We start from the raw sequence: 14,844 nt of genomic DNA, 5'->3' as shown, positions 1-14,844 counted from the left end.
CCAGCATCAGTTTACAAGTGTCAGTGAAACTTCTCTAACTCCAGCCTCAGGAGCTTTGTTAGGTCCTTGCTGCTCAGTCATACACGTTACAAAGAATAGACATGAATGGCTTAAAAATACCTTTACACAGGTCAGCATTGGTCCTTCCCTGGGTTGCATCTAGGAACTTTCCTAGGTTTTATCTCTATGAATCTACTCCTCAAATAATGTTTTGCTATGGCACAAAACCCCCAAGAATAAAATAAGAGCAAGTCTGAAGTAATAAGGGCAGACCTGTCTACGTAAGAAAATGGAAGAAAACAAAACTTGACATTTTGGCTAAAAAAGAACTTGGTGAAAGACTGTGTTTGGAACTGAAGTTTAGAGTCTGTTATATAGTTTGTTTAAATACCCATTGGACTTTAATGTTTAAGGGCACGTGAGATACCATCAGCTGGCTGGATTCACACAGGATGAGCACAGCTTTAGTCTCAGGTCTTTCTCCTCCATGCAGAAAAGTAATATATTTCCCAAAATGCAAAGGTGATGGCGAAAATTTCACCAGAAATTACTCTGCTCTTATAAAACTGCAATAAACCAAAACCTGAGTCAATAAATCAGCAAGTAATTGGTAACCCCACTGAGTTCTGTTTTTCAGTAGATGCTGAGGCATGTCTGACCCCTGAGGCCAGGACCAGGCTCTGGCAAACACCCATCCCAAAAAGTCACAACTCTGCTCTCTATTTTCAATATACATTAACAGAAAGCATGTTCAGCATCTGACCTTTCCAGATACATTATTCTCATGTCAATGTACTATAAACCTCCTACATGGCTACATTCACCCTAAACTGTCTAAAAACAGCTGCTATTCCATCACTTTACTCCCACTTAGTACCAGGCTGATGAAAGAGCATCTCCTAAGCATTCCTGACTCTAAGTAAGAAAAATAGATCTCCTTTTAAGAAGCATCCTAATCAGCACCAAGATCTAGGTTCAATATATATTTAATGTTTTTAAACAGTAAAAAAAAAAAAAAAGCTGAGAAGATTAAAGATTTTTCAAAGGTTTAAAACTGAAATTTGGCACAAGCTCAAAGATGCTTGTTTAAAGGCAAGAAGTAGGAAGAATTTTAGTAACAAAGGTTCACTAGTCCATCCCTAATTAACAACATGATAGAGTTTACACTACAACAGGGTGATTCTGGGTAGAGAAAACACAGTATTAGTAGTAAATAAGTATTTATTTTGTATTTGTATTAACATTTGGGCTCAGCATTGCAAAGCACACCCAGAAAATACAAAGGAAACCCCAGAGTTCATCCATGCTCCAGCAGTTTTTGCACTCCCTGTTTTCTCCTTTTTCCCTGCAATGTAGCCCAGGCCTCTGTGATGCAGCATCACAAGCCATATGCTCCTCACCTCCCTGGGGTTCCAGAAGGACCACCAGGACATGGAGCTGAACCTCTGCCTGGGGGGTCTGCGTGCTCCACTTCCCAATGACAGCACCAGGCATCCAAGCCCACTCTGCATTCACACTCAACTCTTCCTAGAATAAAAATTAAGCAAGGCACACTAACAGCAACAGCCAAAGTCCTTCCTGCACTTTTTGCCAGGCAAGAATAGGGAGGCAGAATCCTGCTGTTTAACTGCATCTTCATGCTGTAATGACCTGCCATGCCCTGCTCATATTGAAGGCAGTGGGGTGGCCTTGATCCCTTAAAAGATATTGGCTCTCAGTGAAGGATGAGCATCTGCAATTAGCAGCACAGGCTGGTTTCATCCCTGTCCAGTGCCCGGGGGAGCCGACTCTCAGAATAGCTCCAGCTGTTTAATAAAGCTCAAACCTGCTGTCTAAAGGTTAGACCCTTTCTAAACCACAGTAAACACTTCAGGGGGCCTGGCTTTGTGGGCCACTTGCACAAAGGATTCTGCATCCCTTGTCCTTCTGTGATTTAATTGCATAAGGTGAATAGAGCAAGAGGCAGAGGGGAGGGCAGAGAGCACCACTGCCAAATCCTGGGACACACAAAGGACTGACAACACTAAAGGGCAGCTCATGGGCTGCAGAGGGAGGCGAAGACCAGGAGACAAACTGCACACAGCAGCAAGAGCTGCTGAACACCTCCAAGCACCTGTACAGAGGGGAGAGGACGATGCTGCAGTTCATCCTAATCTAATGATGGGCTGTACAACACAAAAACATGTAGCAAGCTGGTGTGTGGTGTGACAATGAAAAAACTAACCATGTCAGATTAGAAAGGGATGGGGGTTATGCCAATCATGAGAGCAGAATTGTGTGCAGCCTCTCAGGGATGTACCATCCTCCCAAAACAGACAGCCCATCTCCCATGCCAGGCATGGAGCATCCATCCTCGTTCAGATCAGGCCCTTAGTGCAAGCATTCACACTTGGCAAGGTCTTCTCACCCATTTCCCATCTTTCTACTGTGAAAACAGATACTATTCAAAAGGAAAGAGGCAAAACCCCAGAGAATGGGGAACATTTGCATAAAATGAGATTGGAGAGGTTTTCAGCAACAGTTTTTGGGTGGATCAGGGTGGCTGCTGAACTATTAATTTCAGTACCTCAGAATCTGAGAAGAAATAAGTGGAGCAACACCGTATGTTTATGACAGTGGCCTTGATACCACCATTATTTCTGTTTTCCTTTACTCTGAAGTTTCATACCTGCTGTGCAACATCCTGCTGAGGCCAATGCAGCTGCCAGACACCAACACCAGCACCCTGTGGGGGAGCTGAGCCATTTGTGCTCTCCTTGGAGCCTCCACTGCCTCACTTGGACAGGCAGCTTGTGCCCTGTATGGTTTTGGCAAAGTTCCACCTGCTGTCAAACCTGCCACCCTCAGGCAAATCCCCAGGGACCTCAGAATCATTTAACTCAAGCCTCTTCTGCACAGACCACTGCAGGGCACTTTTGCAGCAACACAAACCACTGTCCCCACTGCACCCTGGCTTTTAAAGAGTGATGTTCAAGAACAGTACCCTTCTCTGTGCCTCACCAAGCCTAAAAAAACCCAAAAACCAACTCTTTCCACTGCTTGCTGAAGGCTGAGGTGGAGAGATAAGTTTCCTTGGCCAAGAGAATTGGGAGAAAGCTTTTCTTTCAAAGAGTCCAGGCTTTCCTGGACTCTGCCTCTCCTAATAAAAGATTATACATTTAGAACCAATTGCAGCTTAACATCACAAAACATTTACTGTCCATGCTTCTAAGGAGATGAAGAGAAACTGGTCCATGTCTGGAAGGCTCAGAAATCAAAGCTGTACAGCCCATAGCACTGTACCTGCACACAGGAAGACAAAGCTATAGGATCAGGCTCTGGTAAGCTCACCCTGCTTCTCAGAAAACACAGAAACAAGGAAATATTCCCAGCATTTTTCCCTTGGGTCTCATTTAAAGACTGTTTTCCCTAAAGCTAAGGTTCCAACCCTGCAATGAATTTGTAAAGAGAAGGCACAGCAGGCAGCAGAGCTCAGGAAAGCTGGAACAAGAGGCAACACCCAGCAGGCTGAAATTCCTGTGGAAAGTAGCAGCTACAGCCTGGCCAGCCAGTGTCAGTGACACCAGCTGAACACTGCCAGCAGCAGGTACAAACAGTGATTCCATGTCTCTTCCGCACTTCTAACAGAAATAACCTCTGGGTATAAGGATGGGTCCGTCTGTCCAATCAACCAGAGGTTAGGCAAAGAGCAAAATGGGAAGAAAGGATGAACATACAGTGCCAATTATTTCTTTATCCTCATTTTGGACTCTCTCCACCCCCACCTGAGTCTCTATCCCTTGCAGCCTCTAGCTTTTTCCCCTCCAACATCATGCATCACTTTTATCACTCCTGCCATTTGGTTTCTTAAGTCTGCCTCATCTAATCAGTGAAAACTTTATCTGTCTCTCCCCGAAACAAAGTCTCAGGGAACTATTTTGGAAGAGATGCCAAGAGCATATCTTTGTGCTGACAGCCAAAGTCTGGGAAACTGCCTAATCATGGTCCTGATACCCTGTGTGACAGTCAATTCAATGCATTAACTGATACTTTCTGGCATTAAAGAGATAACATAAGTTTTTTAAAAAGCTCCTAATGCCTAATCTCCGGTGACATCTTTAACTCTGACTGCCAAAACTTGTGCTTACTCATCCATTGTTATTCCCTGTCCCATGTTTTCTGAATGGGAAGTCAAAAAGCTGAACACATTTGAACCTAAATAGAGATTTACTGACATCAACAGCAGCAACAGCTATATATCACTGACATGTTTTATATTTTAAGGGGAAATTAGTTTCTTGCACTGTGTTTCAGCTATTGCCCTTCCCAGGATGGGAGTCAGGCAGGGCTGGGATCAATGCTGGGCAGGCAGGAGCAGACACAGCAAGCAGACTGTGAAGAGCTCAAAGTGATTTTCCATAGAGGGACAAGCTTGAACCAAAGGTAGAAAAACTTACCTAAGCATATAATTACATATTATTAGTATATAGTTGCAGTATTACAGTGGGTAATAGGATAATGTATTTGTAAAATAAATATAATAACCACCTAAGCTTTAAGTAATACATTAGCAGTAACTATAGGAATTTCACACTGAGTTCTCTGAGTCAGCCCAAGGTCCTCCCTGAGCAGCTCTGGGCTGTTCCTGCTCCAAAGTAGGGATGTCCATGGAATGCACAGAGCTCCACTGCCCCACAGGCTGCTGCAGCCCATCCAGGACCCACTGCAGGCTGTGTGCCATTCCCAAAGGAGCCACAACCAATCCCACCCCCTGCACCAGCACGAGGAACACAATTCCAGCACAGGCCAGCACAGCCCCACTCACTGGGTTTGCTCCTGATCACCGTGGAGTGGAGACTGGAACAATTGGGCAACAGTCATTTTTCCTGCAACAAAAGGATATTTTACATAATGTATCTCATAACATCACAGCAAATATTAATCATGTAATTATACAGTTATAGCAACTTTTTAAAATTAGTTATTATAATTAGTGCCAATTCTTCTGCATGTAGTCCATTATCCCTTCCTATCCCAGCACTATTTTTCCTTTACTTTACACTTGGGTTGTATTGCAGAAGTGGGACATGAAATATTTACAGCCATGATACCCCCAGAAAGTATTTATTTCCAAATTCAAAAACTAGATCCACTAGTTCCAACAAAGGCTTTGATTAATATTATATTTTAATAAAAATCTTGTAGGAAAAAAAAGATATCCTTTGAGCAGTTCTTGCTGCAGTTCTTACTCGTGTTCCCGTCAGCAGTGCCCTCAGCAAGTTCTGTCAGCACGAGCTTATGGCAACACCTTGTAATGAGGGACAAGAACGGGATAAAAGGCCAGATGGAAAGATGATAAAGTGAAAGATGGAAAAGGAAAATGCTCTCCTTCCCAGCGCCACAAGCTGCTGTCAGGAGGGCTGGTGAGCCAGGCAGGCTGCAGAGTGCCTGTGAGGGGATACAGAGCTGCAGGGATGCTCAGCCTCCTCCCGCCCCGCTGCACTCGGGGCTCCCCGGGACCGTCCCCACAGCCCTCGGCCAGCAACGGGACAAGTCCCCAAAAGCGGCTCAAAGGCAAGGTCTGAGGCAGCTCTGGTGGTCAGGTACCCTGAGAGTGAGGGATGCACGTACCCTCAGCGCTGGGAGAGGGCTAAAGCTGTGCCGAGGATTGCCCGATGGAGACACCTCGGAGCAGCTCTCCCGAGTCCTGCACGTCCATCCTCGCTCCCAAGTCAATGGTGCCACCTAGTGCCACCCAGTGCCACCCAGTGCCACCCAGTGCCACCTAGTGCCACCTAATGACACCCAGTGCCACCCAATGCCACCCAGTGCCACCCAGTGCCACCAGCCCCAGCTGGCACAGCACAGCTCTCCCTGCTTCTCCCACATCCCCTTGGGCAAACTGGCCCTGCTGTGCCTGATCACCCACTGCCACGCTGGTAAAGGGAAAAGGGGCAAGGGAGGGAGCCATCAGGAGCAAAATCCCTGAGCTTTGGCATCCTGGATCTTGGGGACACGCTCTGGAGACGGCAGCTGTGGAGGTGCTGCTGCACTCTAACCTGAGCTTCCATCGCCGGGCTCCTCCCAGGGAAGAGAGAGTCCCTGTCTGGTCACTGGCACTGGCCACAAACCACCTCCTCACAGACCCCACCACATTCCACTTTCGGGCCTCCAGGGAGATTTCAAACTGGGAGTCGCCAGAAGTCATATTGGACACAAGCAGAAGGTTAAAGCCTCACTTGATGGGCCCAGAAAACCTGCTGAGGGTAATTTAACTGTCAGACCTCCCTGAATTGGGGATTTATCCAATTTAATCCTAACTGGGACTGCCTGGCTGGAATGCCAGGACCAGTGCAGATGTGCTGGGCCAAAAGGAGAGGAGTTTGTGGTGACCCCAGTAGAGATGAGAATCTCCAGTGGGCCCACCTGTGGAGGTTCACAGGTGACACTCACTGGCTCAGACCACTGCAGCAGCAGACACATCAACAGTGATGCAGCTGCTCCAGGATTGCACCAGCACCTGGGTTTCACTGTGCAGACAGAGGCCAAATCCCAAAAATGGGAGGCAGAATGGAACTCCAGCCCCACCACAACCAGAGCCACGGCCCACTGATACTGCTGTAAGGGCAGGATGGGGCAGCTTGCTTCTCCTCAGGGCAGTGGTGTGTGACAAAGGCTGGCTTAGACACAAGACTGCTCAATACCCCACTCAGCAAATACTTTCCTGTCATCTCTTTGTGCTACAAGCCAGAGCTCACAGGCCAAAGGCAGAAGAAGAAAGGAGACCAGCTGCCTTGCTGAGTTTTTCACCTGCCACACAAGAGTTGAATACTGCCAGGGCTCTCCCTCCAGGACAGTACCTCAGCCCAAGAAATTAAGATTAGCAGAAATTTGTTTAAAGGGATACAGTATTGAATTTTTTTTTTCCTTTTTTTCTTTTTCTTTTTTTTTTTTTTTTTTTCTGAAATCAATAAACTGCATCCACTGGAAAAATATTCATGTGAGAATAGAGCCAAAATTTTGTCACTATTCCAAAGCACAGCCGTGCATACACCAGAGGTAATTTCAGCTAAATTAGGGTGAATTGATATCAGCATCATTTCCTCTACATGGAGGTGGGGAGCAAATTTTACTGTCAGCATTAGTTAAGGAAACTCATTAGTTAAGGAAACTCATCACTTGACTGTGCATTTATTCAAGGGTTTCCCTGGGTTTCCAGAAAATCAGCCCAGTCTGTGCTTTTCAGGGGTGCCCATGACCTGCAAAGGAATCACTTAATTTCATGGCCTCGAGATACAAAAGGGCAATTCCAGTTTTTGGCGAGAGAATGAAGTTGGGTCTGAAAGATGGGGTTCTCATTTAGATCAAAGTCCTGGCCAGCCAGCACCGTGCTGCCAGCTCACAGATCAATGTCCAAGCTGCTTTTTGAGTTTCTTAGTGACTAGCCTCGATCGATGCTTCGAGAGGCTGTTCATGGCTTACCCCATCTCAGCAGTGCTTCCTGGTGATGGAGCCATGCAGGTTCTGCAAGGGGCTGGGTAGCGACATGATCACCTCCTGTAAAGTGAATTTGAATGTTCAGTTCTTTGAATGTATTTTCCCATTTTCCCTATTGCCTTCTTTACACGCTATTACTGTTCAACAGCACTAAATTCATCCAGTGCAGGCAGACTGCAGGGACATGGGGCTAAGAGAAGCTGGCACACAGGGAGCACGAGGAAGGCATGTGAGCAGGTTTGAGTGTTTGTGCAGGTCTGCACAAACATCAGCCTGAGCAAGGCAGAAAACATCCCTGTGCTGCTGCTCCCAGCACCACCCCCTTAAGGCCCTGCCACAGCTGCTGGCTCTGCCTTGCCCCCTCTCCAGTATTAATGCCACCAAAACTCACACCACAGCCACACCAGACACCAGGATCCTCCCAGCACCTGTTCGGGGATAGAGAGGAAGGAACAGACCTGTCAATCCCAGCCATGAAAGCACCAAGAGTTCTGGTAGAGGATGTGAGGGCCCAGATGGCTCCAGCTCCTCGTGGCCATCAGCTCCTAACCCTGCCAGGCGCAGGCCTCACCCAAATCACACACAGCACACCTAGACTCCTCCCCAGGCAGACACTGTCCTCTCCACCTTCCTGAGGCATCCTCAGGCTGCAGGTACTCCTGAGAGAGGCTGCACCAAAAGCAGCATGACTTCAGTGTGCAGGGAAAGAGGAGCGTCCCTCTCTCCAAGCCAGGACAAGGGAGCACCTCACTGCGGGGCAGGCTGAGGGAGCGAGGACAGGAAGGTCCATCAGCCCTTCCCTAGACCAGAGCCAGCCTTATTGCTGCAGGCAGAGCCAAGCTGTGTCAAACACATCATGTATTCACAGGATACAGCTATTTAGGTGCACTCTTGAAGAGACATTGTGCTCTGTGCCACTGAGGCCGGGAGACACAGCTGGCACCCGCTGTTCTCCTGCTGGGCTTCAGTGGCTGTGCAGGCAGAGGCCAAAATCCCCGGGACCCGGAGCAGAGTGGAACTGCAGCCTCACCAAAACCAGAGCCACGGCCCTCCGACACTGCAGTAAGGGCAGGATGGATCCTGCCAGGCAGATCCTGTTGGGCTGGTAGGGATAATCACTGAAGCCAGGCAAAGTCTGTGCAGGCTGCTTGGGGAAAACGAAACCCACTCCAATTCAACCGGGAGACCGTGGGGGAAAGTGCAGGGAACAGGGAATGTCCCTGAAAGCTCCGTTCCTCGCATGCCTTCAGCTTTCGGTGGCACGGCAGCACCATCTGTTGGGAACGCATGGAAGCCGGCCAGGCTGCCCCGCAGGGATGCTCGGACAGGCACACGGCTCACACGGACGGGCAGGGGCCGATTGAAGCCCCAGTGCCCTGGTTCGGCCCTGTGCTTATCAGCCAGAGGCTGGTAAACGTGTGCTTCCCCCTCAGAGACATCAAAACCCTGTCAAATCTGATATCCACCCCGCACCAGGGCACTCCTGCTGCTGCTGGACCTGGTGACTGCATGAATATGAGGACACAGGCGTGGCCTCAGCAGTGAAATGCGAAATGCAGGAGCCTCATCAAGGTGAGATTTCAGAGAGGGGTCGCTACATCCTGAGCTTGTGTCACAAGCTGCAACAGACACATGGCTCATTGGAAGTTGCTCAGCAGGGGATTGTAGATTTGCTCCAGACACAAAATTTAGCCCTTTGTGACACTTTGGTTGGACAAAATGCTGATCTTTACACTTGAAAAGGTTGACACAGGTTGAAACAAAGAAGTACATATGCATTATGCCTTTCTCATGGGAGATCTCCAGTTTCTTGTCTGAAATTCAGTAGGGCAGCAGAAACCTCTGTTCTCCCTCCCTTCCCAGCAGCAGGCACAGAGCCCTTGCAGCAGTGAAGCAGCCGTGATGCCAGAGCAGAAGTGTTACCTCTGGAAAAGGTGAGCAAGCTGTAGAGGTCTTTGCACACTGAGAAGAGTTCACGTTTGGATTTGAGCTGATCACCCACTGCCTGCCCAAACAGTTCTAAACTTCCTTTTCACTGAGAAAAGCCCTTCTCAATGCCTGTGCCAGCTTCAGGGATTTCAGAGCAGTGAGTCCTGCCCTGGGGGCTGAGCTCCCACAACCAAAGCATTCGCTCCCCTGGGCATTCCTGCCATGTCCTCTCTGGCTGTGCCCCCACACGTCATTTAACCAGCACTAGCACTGCCTCCTCCTCCTGCTGCCCCTGCCCTGTGTCCTGCAGCTCACTAAACACATTTCAGCTTAAAATGTAACAAAAAGGACCAGATTTCCAAAGACTGCACCTGACTGACCACGGTGCTGCACAGCTGTGCTGTGCCCAGCACCTGCAGAGGCGATGCCACGTGCCTGCCGATGGCCATCCAGCACAGGGGCTGCAGCAGGAGGATCCCTGCCTCCCTTGAGCCCAGCCAGCAGCACCTGGGGATCCCTGGACAGGCCTAGATGTACCCTGGTGACCCTCCTTGTGCTTCAATCCCTGCACCTGCAGTGACACAGGCTCCACTGCTACAGCCAGATTCTCTCTCTGCATTCATGCACTGCCTTCCTCCCCTGTATTTCCATTTTATGTAATTGGCCATGTCAAAAGAGCCCTTACATAACCACAGCCACCCCAGGCACATGTCTCGAAACACATGCATGCCTCCCCTCTCTGTCAATTGTGATCTTTTGCACATGGATGGATTCAGTCCTTACCCAGGAACTACTAAAAATAAAGAAACCACACTGGCAAACATCAGGGATTCACAGAGCTTGGTATAATGTCTCTCATAGACAGTGTCTGCACACAGGAACATAAAGACCTGGGCACAACACATGCCAGGGAAAAAAGAATAGCTTGCTTTACTGAGTCACCTTCTCTGCATTCAAGCAGAGCAAGTTTTCTTAATGAAAATGTTCCTTTTTAATCTTTGTAAGTGAACAGATCTGTGTGCAAGCCATCCATACAGACCAGGGAGCTGCACAGAGGCTAAAAACACTTTGGACAAAGTTATTTTAATCATCTAAGTGATTCCATTGATTTTTTTGGGGCTACTTGCATATCTAAATTAATCTGAACATTTGCATAACTTCTGCCCAAAAGTTTACTGTCTAAAAGCATTGGCACAACTCCCCATGAGCTCAGCTTTATCACTGGCACAGGGAATCACATTGACTGCTCACACAGATCATTTGCAGGGGCAGAGTATCACTTACAGATGAAACAAGCTGGGGCCTGTTGTGCAGTGGTGAACCCAAGGGGCATTTTGGCACCCACTTCAGGGAAAGGCAGATCAGGGTCCAGATAACATGGGCATGACTCATTTGCAAAGCCAAGAGACACTCTGCCTGACCAGGCACTGCAGCCTCACTTCTCTCTGACAGCAAGACTTTGTAGTTTCTTTTTCTGTTCATCTCCCTACTCTGCTACCACGTCCCTTGTGTTGAAGCTGGTGGCTCTCCTCACCCCTGCCATCAGTAACTGCAAAGCTGTTAACTCCATGCTAAAAGGAGATGGGATCTGATCACATCTGTTAAAATTATTTTGGCCTCATACAACTTCCAGAATGCTGAAGGCAAACAGTTGTTTGGTCCTCTTTATATTCAACATTTGTTTTTACAAGGTTCATTGCAGCAGCTCTTCAATGCCCACAGAGACTACTAAAGTGTTGTCTGGCCTGAAAATCTTCCTAATTTATGAGATGATATCAAAGCCTTGGACTGGGGAGGCTGTGCTGACATCAGTCCATCTAATGATGGTCTTTTTGGAAGGATCATATATTGTGTTAGGGTTATTGATGGTGATGGACTCACCACATAGAGGCCAATCAGTCACTAATCATTTACTTACATGAATGACTTTTCCAGCCCAGCAATTCAGCTGGCACAGAAATGACAGTGGCTTTCTCCTGCTTGGATTTGGGTCGTGCTGGGCTTTGTCCAGAGCTGGACATCAGCCCACTGTCAGCCCCTGGGCAGGACTCCCTCTCTGACATTCCCAGCAGTGAGGCTCAGTGCCTGGCAGGCCACACTGCCTGGGCCACTGGGATACTCAGCGTTTAGAGAGACGCAGGAGAGCAGGAATCTGGGCTCAGGAGATGCACTCTTTTACACTGAGATGCTGCATTTTGCTATTTTCTTTTTTTATTTTAAGTGAAATGGATGCAATTTGAGTGTGACTTAAGTTACAATGTCAAATTTAGATTGCTCACACTAGAAAAGCTACCACATTTAGGCAAAAGTGTTTCTGGTGGAAAAATTCAGACATCCATGTGCTCAACAGCCCTTCACAGGTACTGGGCTGTGGCTGACCTCTGGCCCCTGACTGTGCAAACATCACAATAATCCACATCTTCGGGGTGGCTATGGGAAGGAACAACTAATGCAGCTGTCAGAAACTACACTGTTCAGTATTTTGACAGAAAGTTTTCAGGCAGCTCTAAGGAGAAATACAGAAATCCCCAGGAGCCTCCTCCCCACCCTGCTTGGCTGTTTTCCTCAGGAGAGCTCTCAGTCTCATGAGCATGGATTAATCCAGCTCCTCGCACACTTGAGTCGCTGGCTGCGAGGTGAGGCGAGGATTTCTGGGGAAATGTGTGCTCGGGAATCTGGAGATGCACCCACTGGGGTTTGCTTCAGTTCAGCGCCTTCCTCCTGCTAGGAATGGTGGATGGGGTTTTTCTAAACTGGCTGAGATTCCCAGCAAAGTTTTTTTTACTTTAAAAGTTAAGCTCTCTGTAATAGGAGATTCTGAAGGATCAGCAGCCTAAGCGCTCATCTAAGCATTGTACTGCTAGCACTGAGAGAGAACACCCAATATGATTTTTGTTTGCCTTTTCCCAAAGATATAATTCAATCATGCTCAGTCTCAGTTAAAGCAAAGCAAATGTTGTGCAGGGATGGGGAAGCACAACACAGCACACACAAGCACTACACAAACTAAAGCCTGTTTTTCTCCTGAAAGCCTCCTGGCTTCCCACAGATCCTCCACATCTCTGCTCCCAAATGCCCAGGACTGTCATAGGAATAAATGCATGAAGGCTGAGTGTGCTGAGCTGCAGTGGTAGGTAGGACCATAACACAGATTTACAGAAAAAAAAACCCACACAGAATTGTTCATATGAGAGAAGCTGGGGTCATTTAGCTTCGAACAACATTGAAGTGAGCTGATCACCCATTTCCTCCTGAGGCACAAGGACCTTGCTGACCAAACACAAGTTTACCTGTGAGCCAGCCACCCACATTGCCAGGTGTCAGTCGGGAACTGGGACCCAGCAGCTCTGATCCAATACAGAGTCCATCATGCTCTGCACAAACACACAGCAAGGACATGAGCATTGACATAAATATGCTCCTATTTTTGCTGGGGTGGCACTGGGCTGCCAGTGACAGATGGGTAAGCCTGCAGACCCAGGGATCAGCACAGGAGGATGCTCTAGGTGGGAGGCAGCCTGATGGTTTCAGTGCAGTGATTAGCAGCAGTTTGGGTAAAAATGTTAAATTCACCCCAATTTTTTAAGTCTGGTTCAGAAAAGTCTCCTCAGATAGAAAAACAAGTAATATTTAAATAACCAATCCATCTTTTGTGGTCAGTCACCAGCCTCCCTACTTATCCCATGCATCCCCCCCATATACTCAGCCCTGCTCTCAACTTTTGCTGTGGGATTTCAAACCTGCACTTAGAAATTTTATTTTACCATCTATATTTCCCACCTTCCTTTCCTTTCTCATGTAATCGATACCATAGTTTAAAACATTGTGATGCTCCATGGAGCTGTTTTGAAACCAAAGGCCCTCTGGCTTAGGAGTCTTCTTCAGCAAGCTTTGTCAGCTCCCCCAGCTCCAGGAAAGTAAAGCTGGGTCGAGTCAACAGCACAGCTTGTGACAGCACAAAGCATCCATCTCTGGGGATAAACAAGTTATTTGCATGCTTTTTCACTCTTCACCACTGTGTTTGCCAGCCACTGTAAATAGTAAAACAAAGCCACGCTTCATCCTGCTGGCCAGAGGCCTCCATCTTCTGAGGGTGCAATGGCAAACAACAGACAAGTGAATTCTCTCCCAAATATAAACAGAACAATGATTCAACGCAGTGAGGTTTTTTTTACATGGGTGTACAAATTAACCTGCCAGATTAGGAAAGTATTGATATTATGTGGGTACATGGCTGTGTGCAGCACCTGGAGCTGTGTTTGCAGGAAGCTGGAGCTCACACAGCAGTGGGACTCTCCACTGGCCTGGTCAGAATTGGAAAATACTTGCAGTGCCATGACACCTGAGGACTTGCTAACACACACGGTGCTGCTTGCATCCATGTTTGCAAAATCAAACACCTTAAATGCACTTTCAGGCTTTGATCTCCAGCTGTGGCAGCAGAGCTCCTGCCCCAGGGCACGGTCCCTGGTGCTGCCTGCCAGCTGGGAGCACTCCAGGGCTGGGCTGCACAGCCAACACGTGCCGCCCTTCCAGGGATGCTGTGTGCACACATCCCATTTAAACACAGACTTTCTGCCAGGGCAGCACCTGTGTGGATGCTGTTCCTCAAGGCCAAGAGTTCATGAAATCAACAATTAATATTTCTAAAATGAAGTTTATAATTTTCTGTCTGTTTAGTTCCTTCATTTTAGATCTTGAAAACAGGAAGGGCCTTTTATTCTTCCCTACTGCAATATTAACCCCAAGAAAGAGCAGAAACCAGAAGGAGCCTGGAGGAACATGACCTTCAATGGCCTCAGAAACATCAAATGTCCTCCAAAACCCCTTTCAATATCAGCCAGATTTGCAGCCTGAACCTGAACAAAATAAAATCCCTCTGCAGCATGTAGGAGGAACATCAGCTGGCCAAAGGGAGAGGGAGGAAAAGGGCCGCATTTCTGCAGCTGTGTTTGCTAGGTAGCTTTGCTAATGATAATTCAATTGATAGCCCCACTGGTCTGGCTGTGTCTGGTGGCACTGAGTGCCCCTTCAAAAGCTGCTGTCTCACTGTGGGCCTCAGATTCTGCAGGTTTCCAGCTGGCTGCAGTGAGGACAACCTGCCCTTCCACAGCTCCAGGGGAGGCAGAGGAAGGGCCCAAAGTCCTGCCCAAGAGGCAGGAGGGAGCACGCTTGGGCTGCCTCTTGTCAGCAGGGCAGGGGCTCCTATAAAAGCATCCTGACAAATGAGTGTCTCTGGCCTTTCACTGCCTCTCAAAGTGTGACAGCAGTGGCATCCTGCACCAGAGGGGGTGAAAGGTGCAGAACTTTGAATTACGTACACCTAAACCTCTCCCTCATGGTGAGCTCCATGAAGATCAAAAGGCTTCTGACCTCAAACAGCCAGGCGTCACCTGAAAGGGAAAAAAAAAGACACTTAACTTTCTAAACAAATTCAAA

At 47.9% G+C, this 14,844-nt stretch overlaps 1 long non-coding RNA gene across 1 annotated transcript in view; it reads right to left on the bottom strand.

Annotated features, from left to right (window-relative positions):
• LOC111935816 (uncharacterized) overlaps positions 1–8,435 on the bottom strand; it is an 86,251-nt gene extending 77,816 nt beyond the window's left edge. The window contains exons 1-3 of the long non-coding RNA XR_002867868.2: positions 7,935–8,435; positions 7,462–7,536; positions 4,805–4,865 (exon numbers count right to left, since the gene is read on the bottom strand). This is a non-coding gene — a long non-coding RNA (uncharacterized LOC111935816). The remainder of the gene's footprint in view (positions 1–4,804; positions 4,866–7,461; positions 7,537–7,934) is intronic.
• Between the last annotated feature and the right edge of the window lie 6,409 nt (positions 8,436–14,844).

The sequence above is a fragment of the Cyanistes caeruleus genome, chromosome 17 (assembly GCF_971803275.1).
Source record: "Cyanistes caeruleus chromosome 17, bCyaCae1.hap1.1, whole genome shotgun sequence".
NCBI classification, from domain to species: domain Eukaryota; kingdom Metazoa; phylum Chordata; class Aves; order Passeriformes; family Paridae; genus Cyanistes; species Cyanistes caeruleus.
The sequence above is the reverse complement of the archived record's forward strand: the minus strand, read 5'-3'. Positions and strand labels throughout refer to the sequence as shown.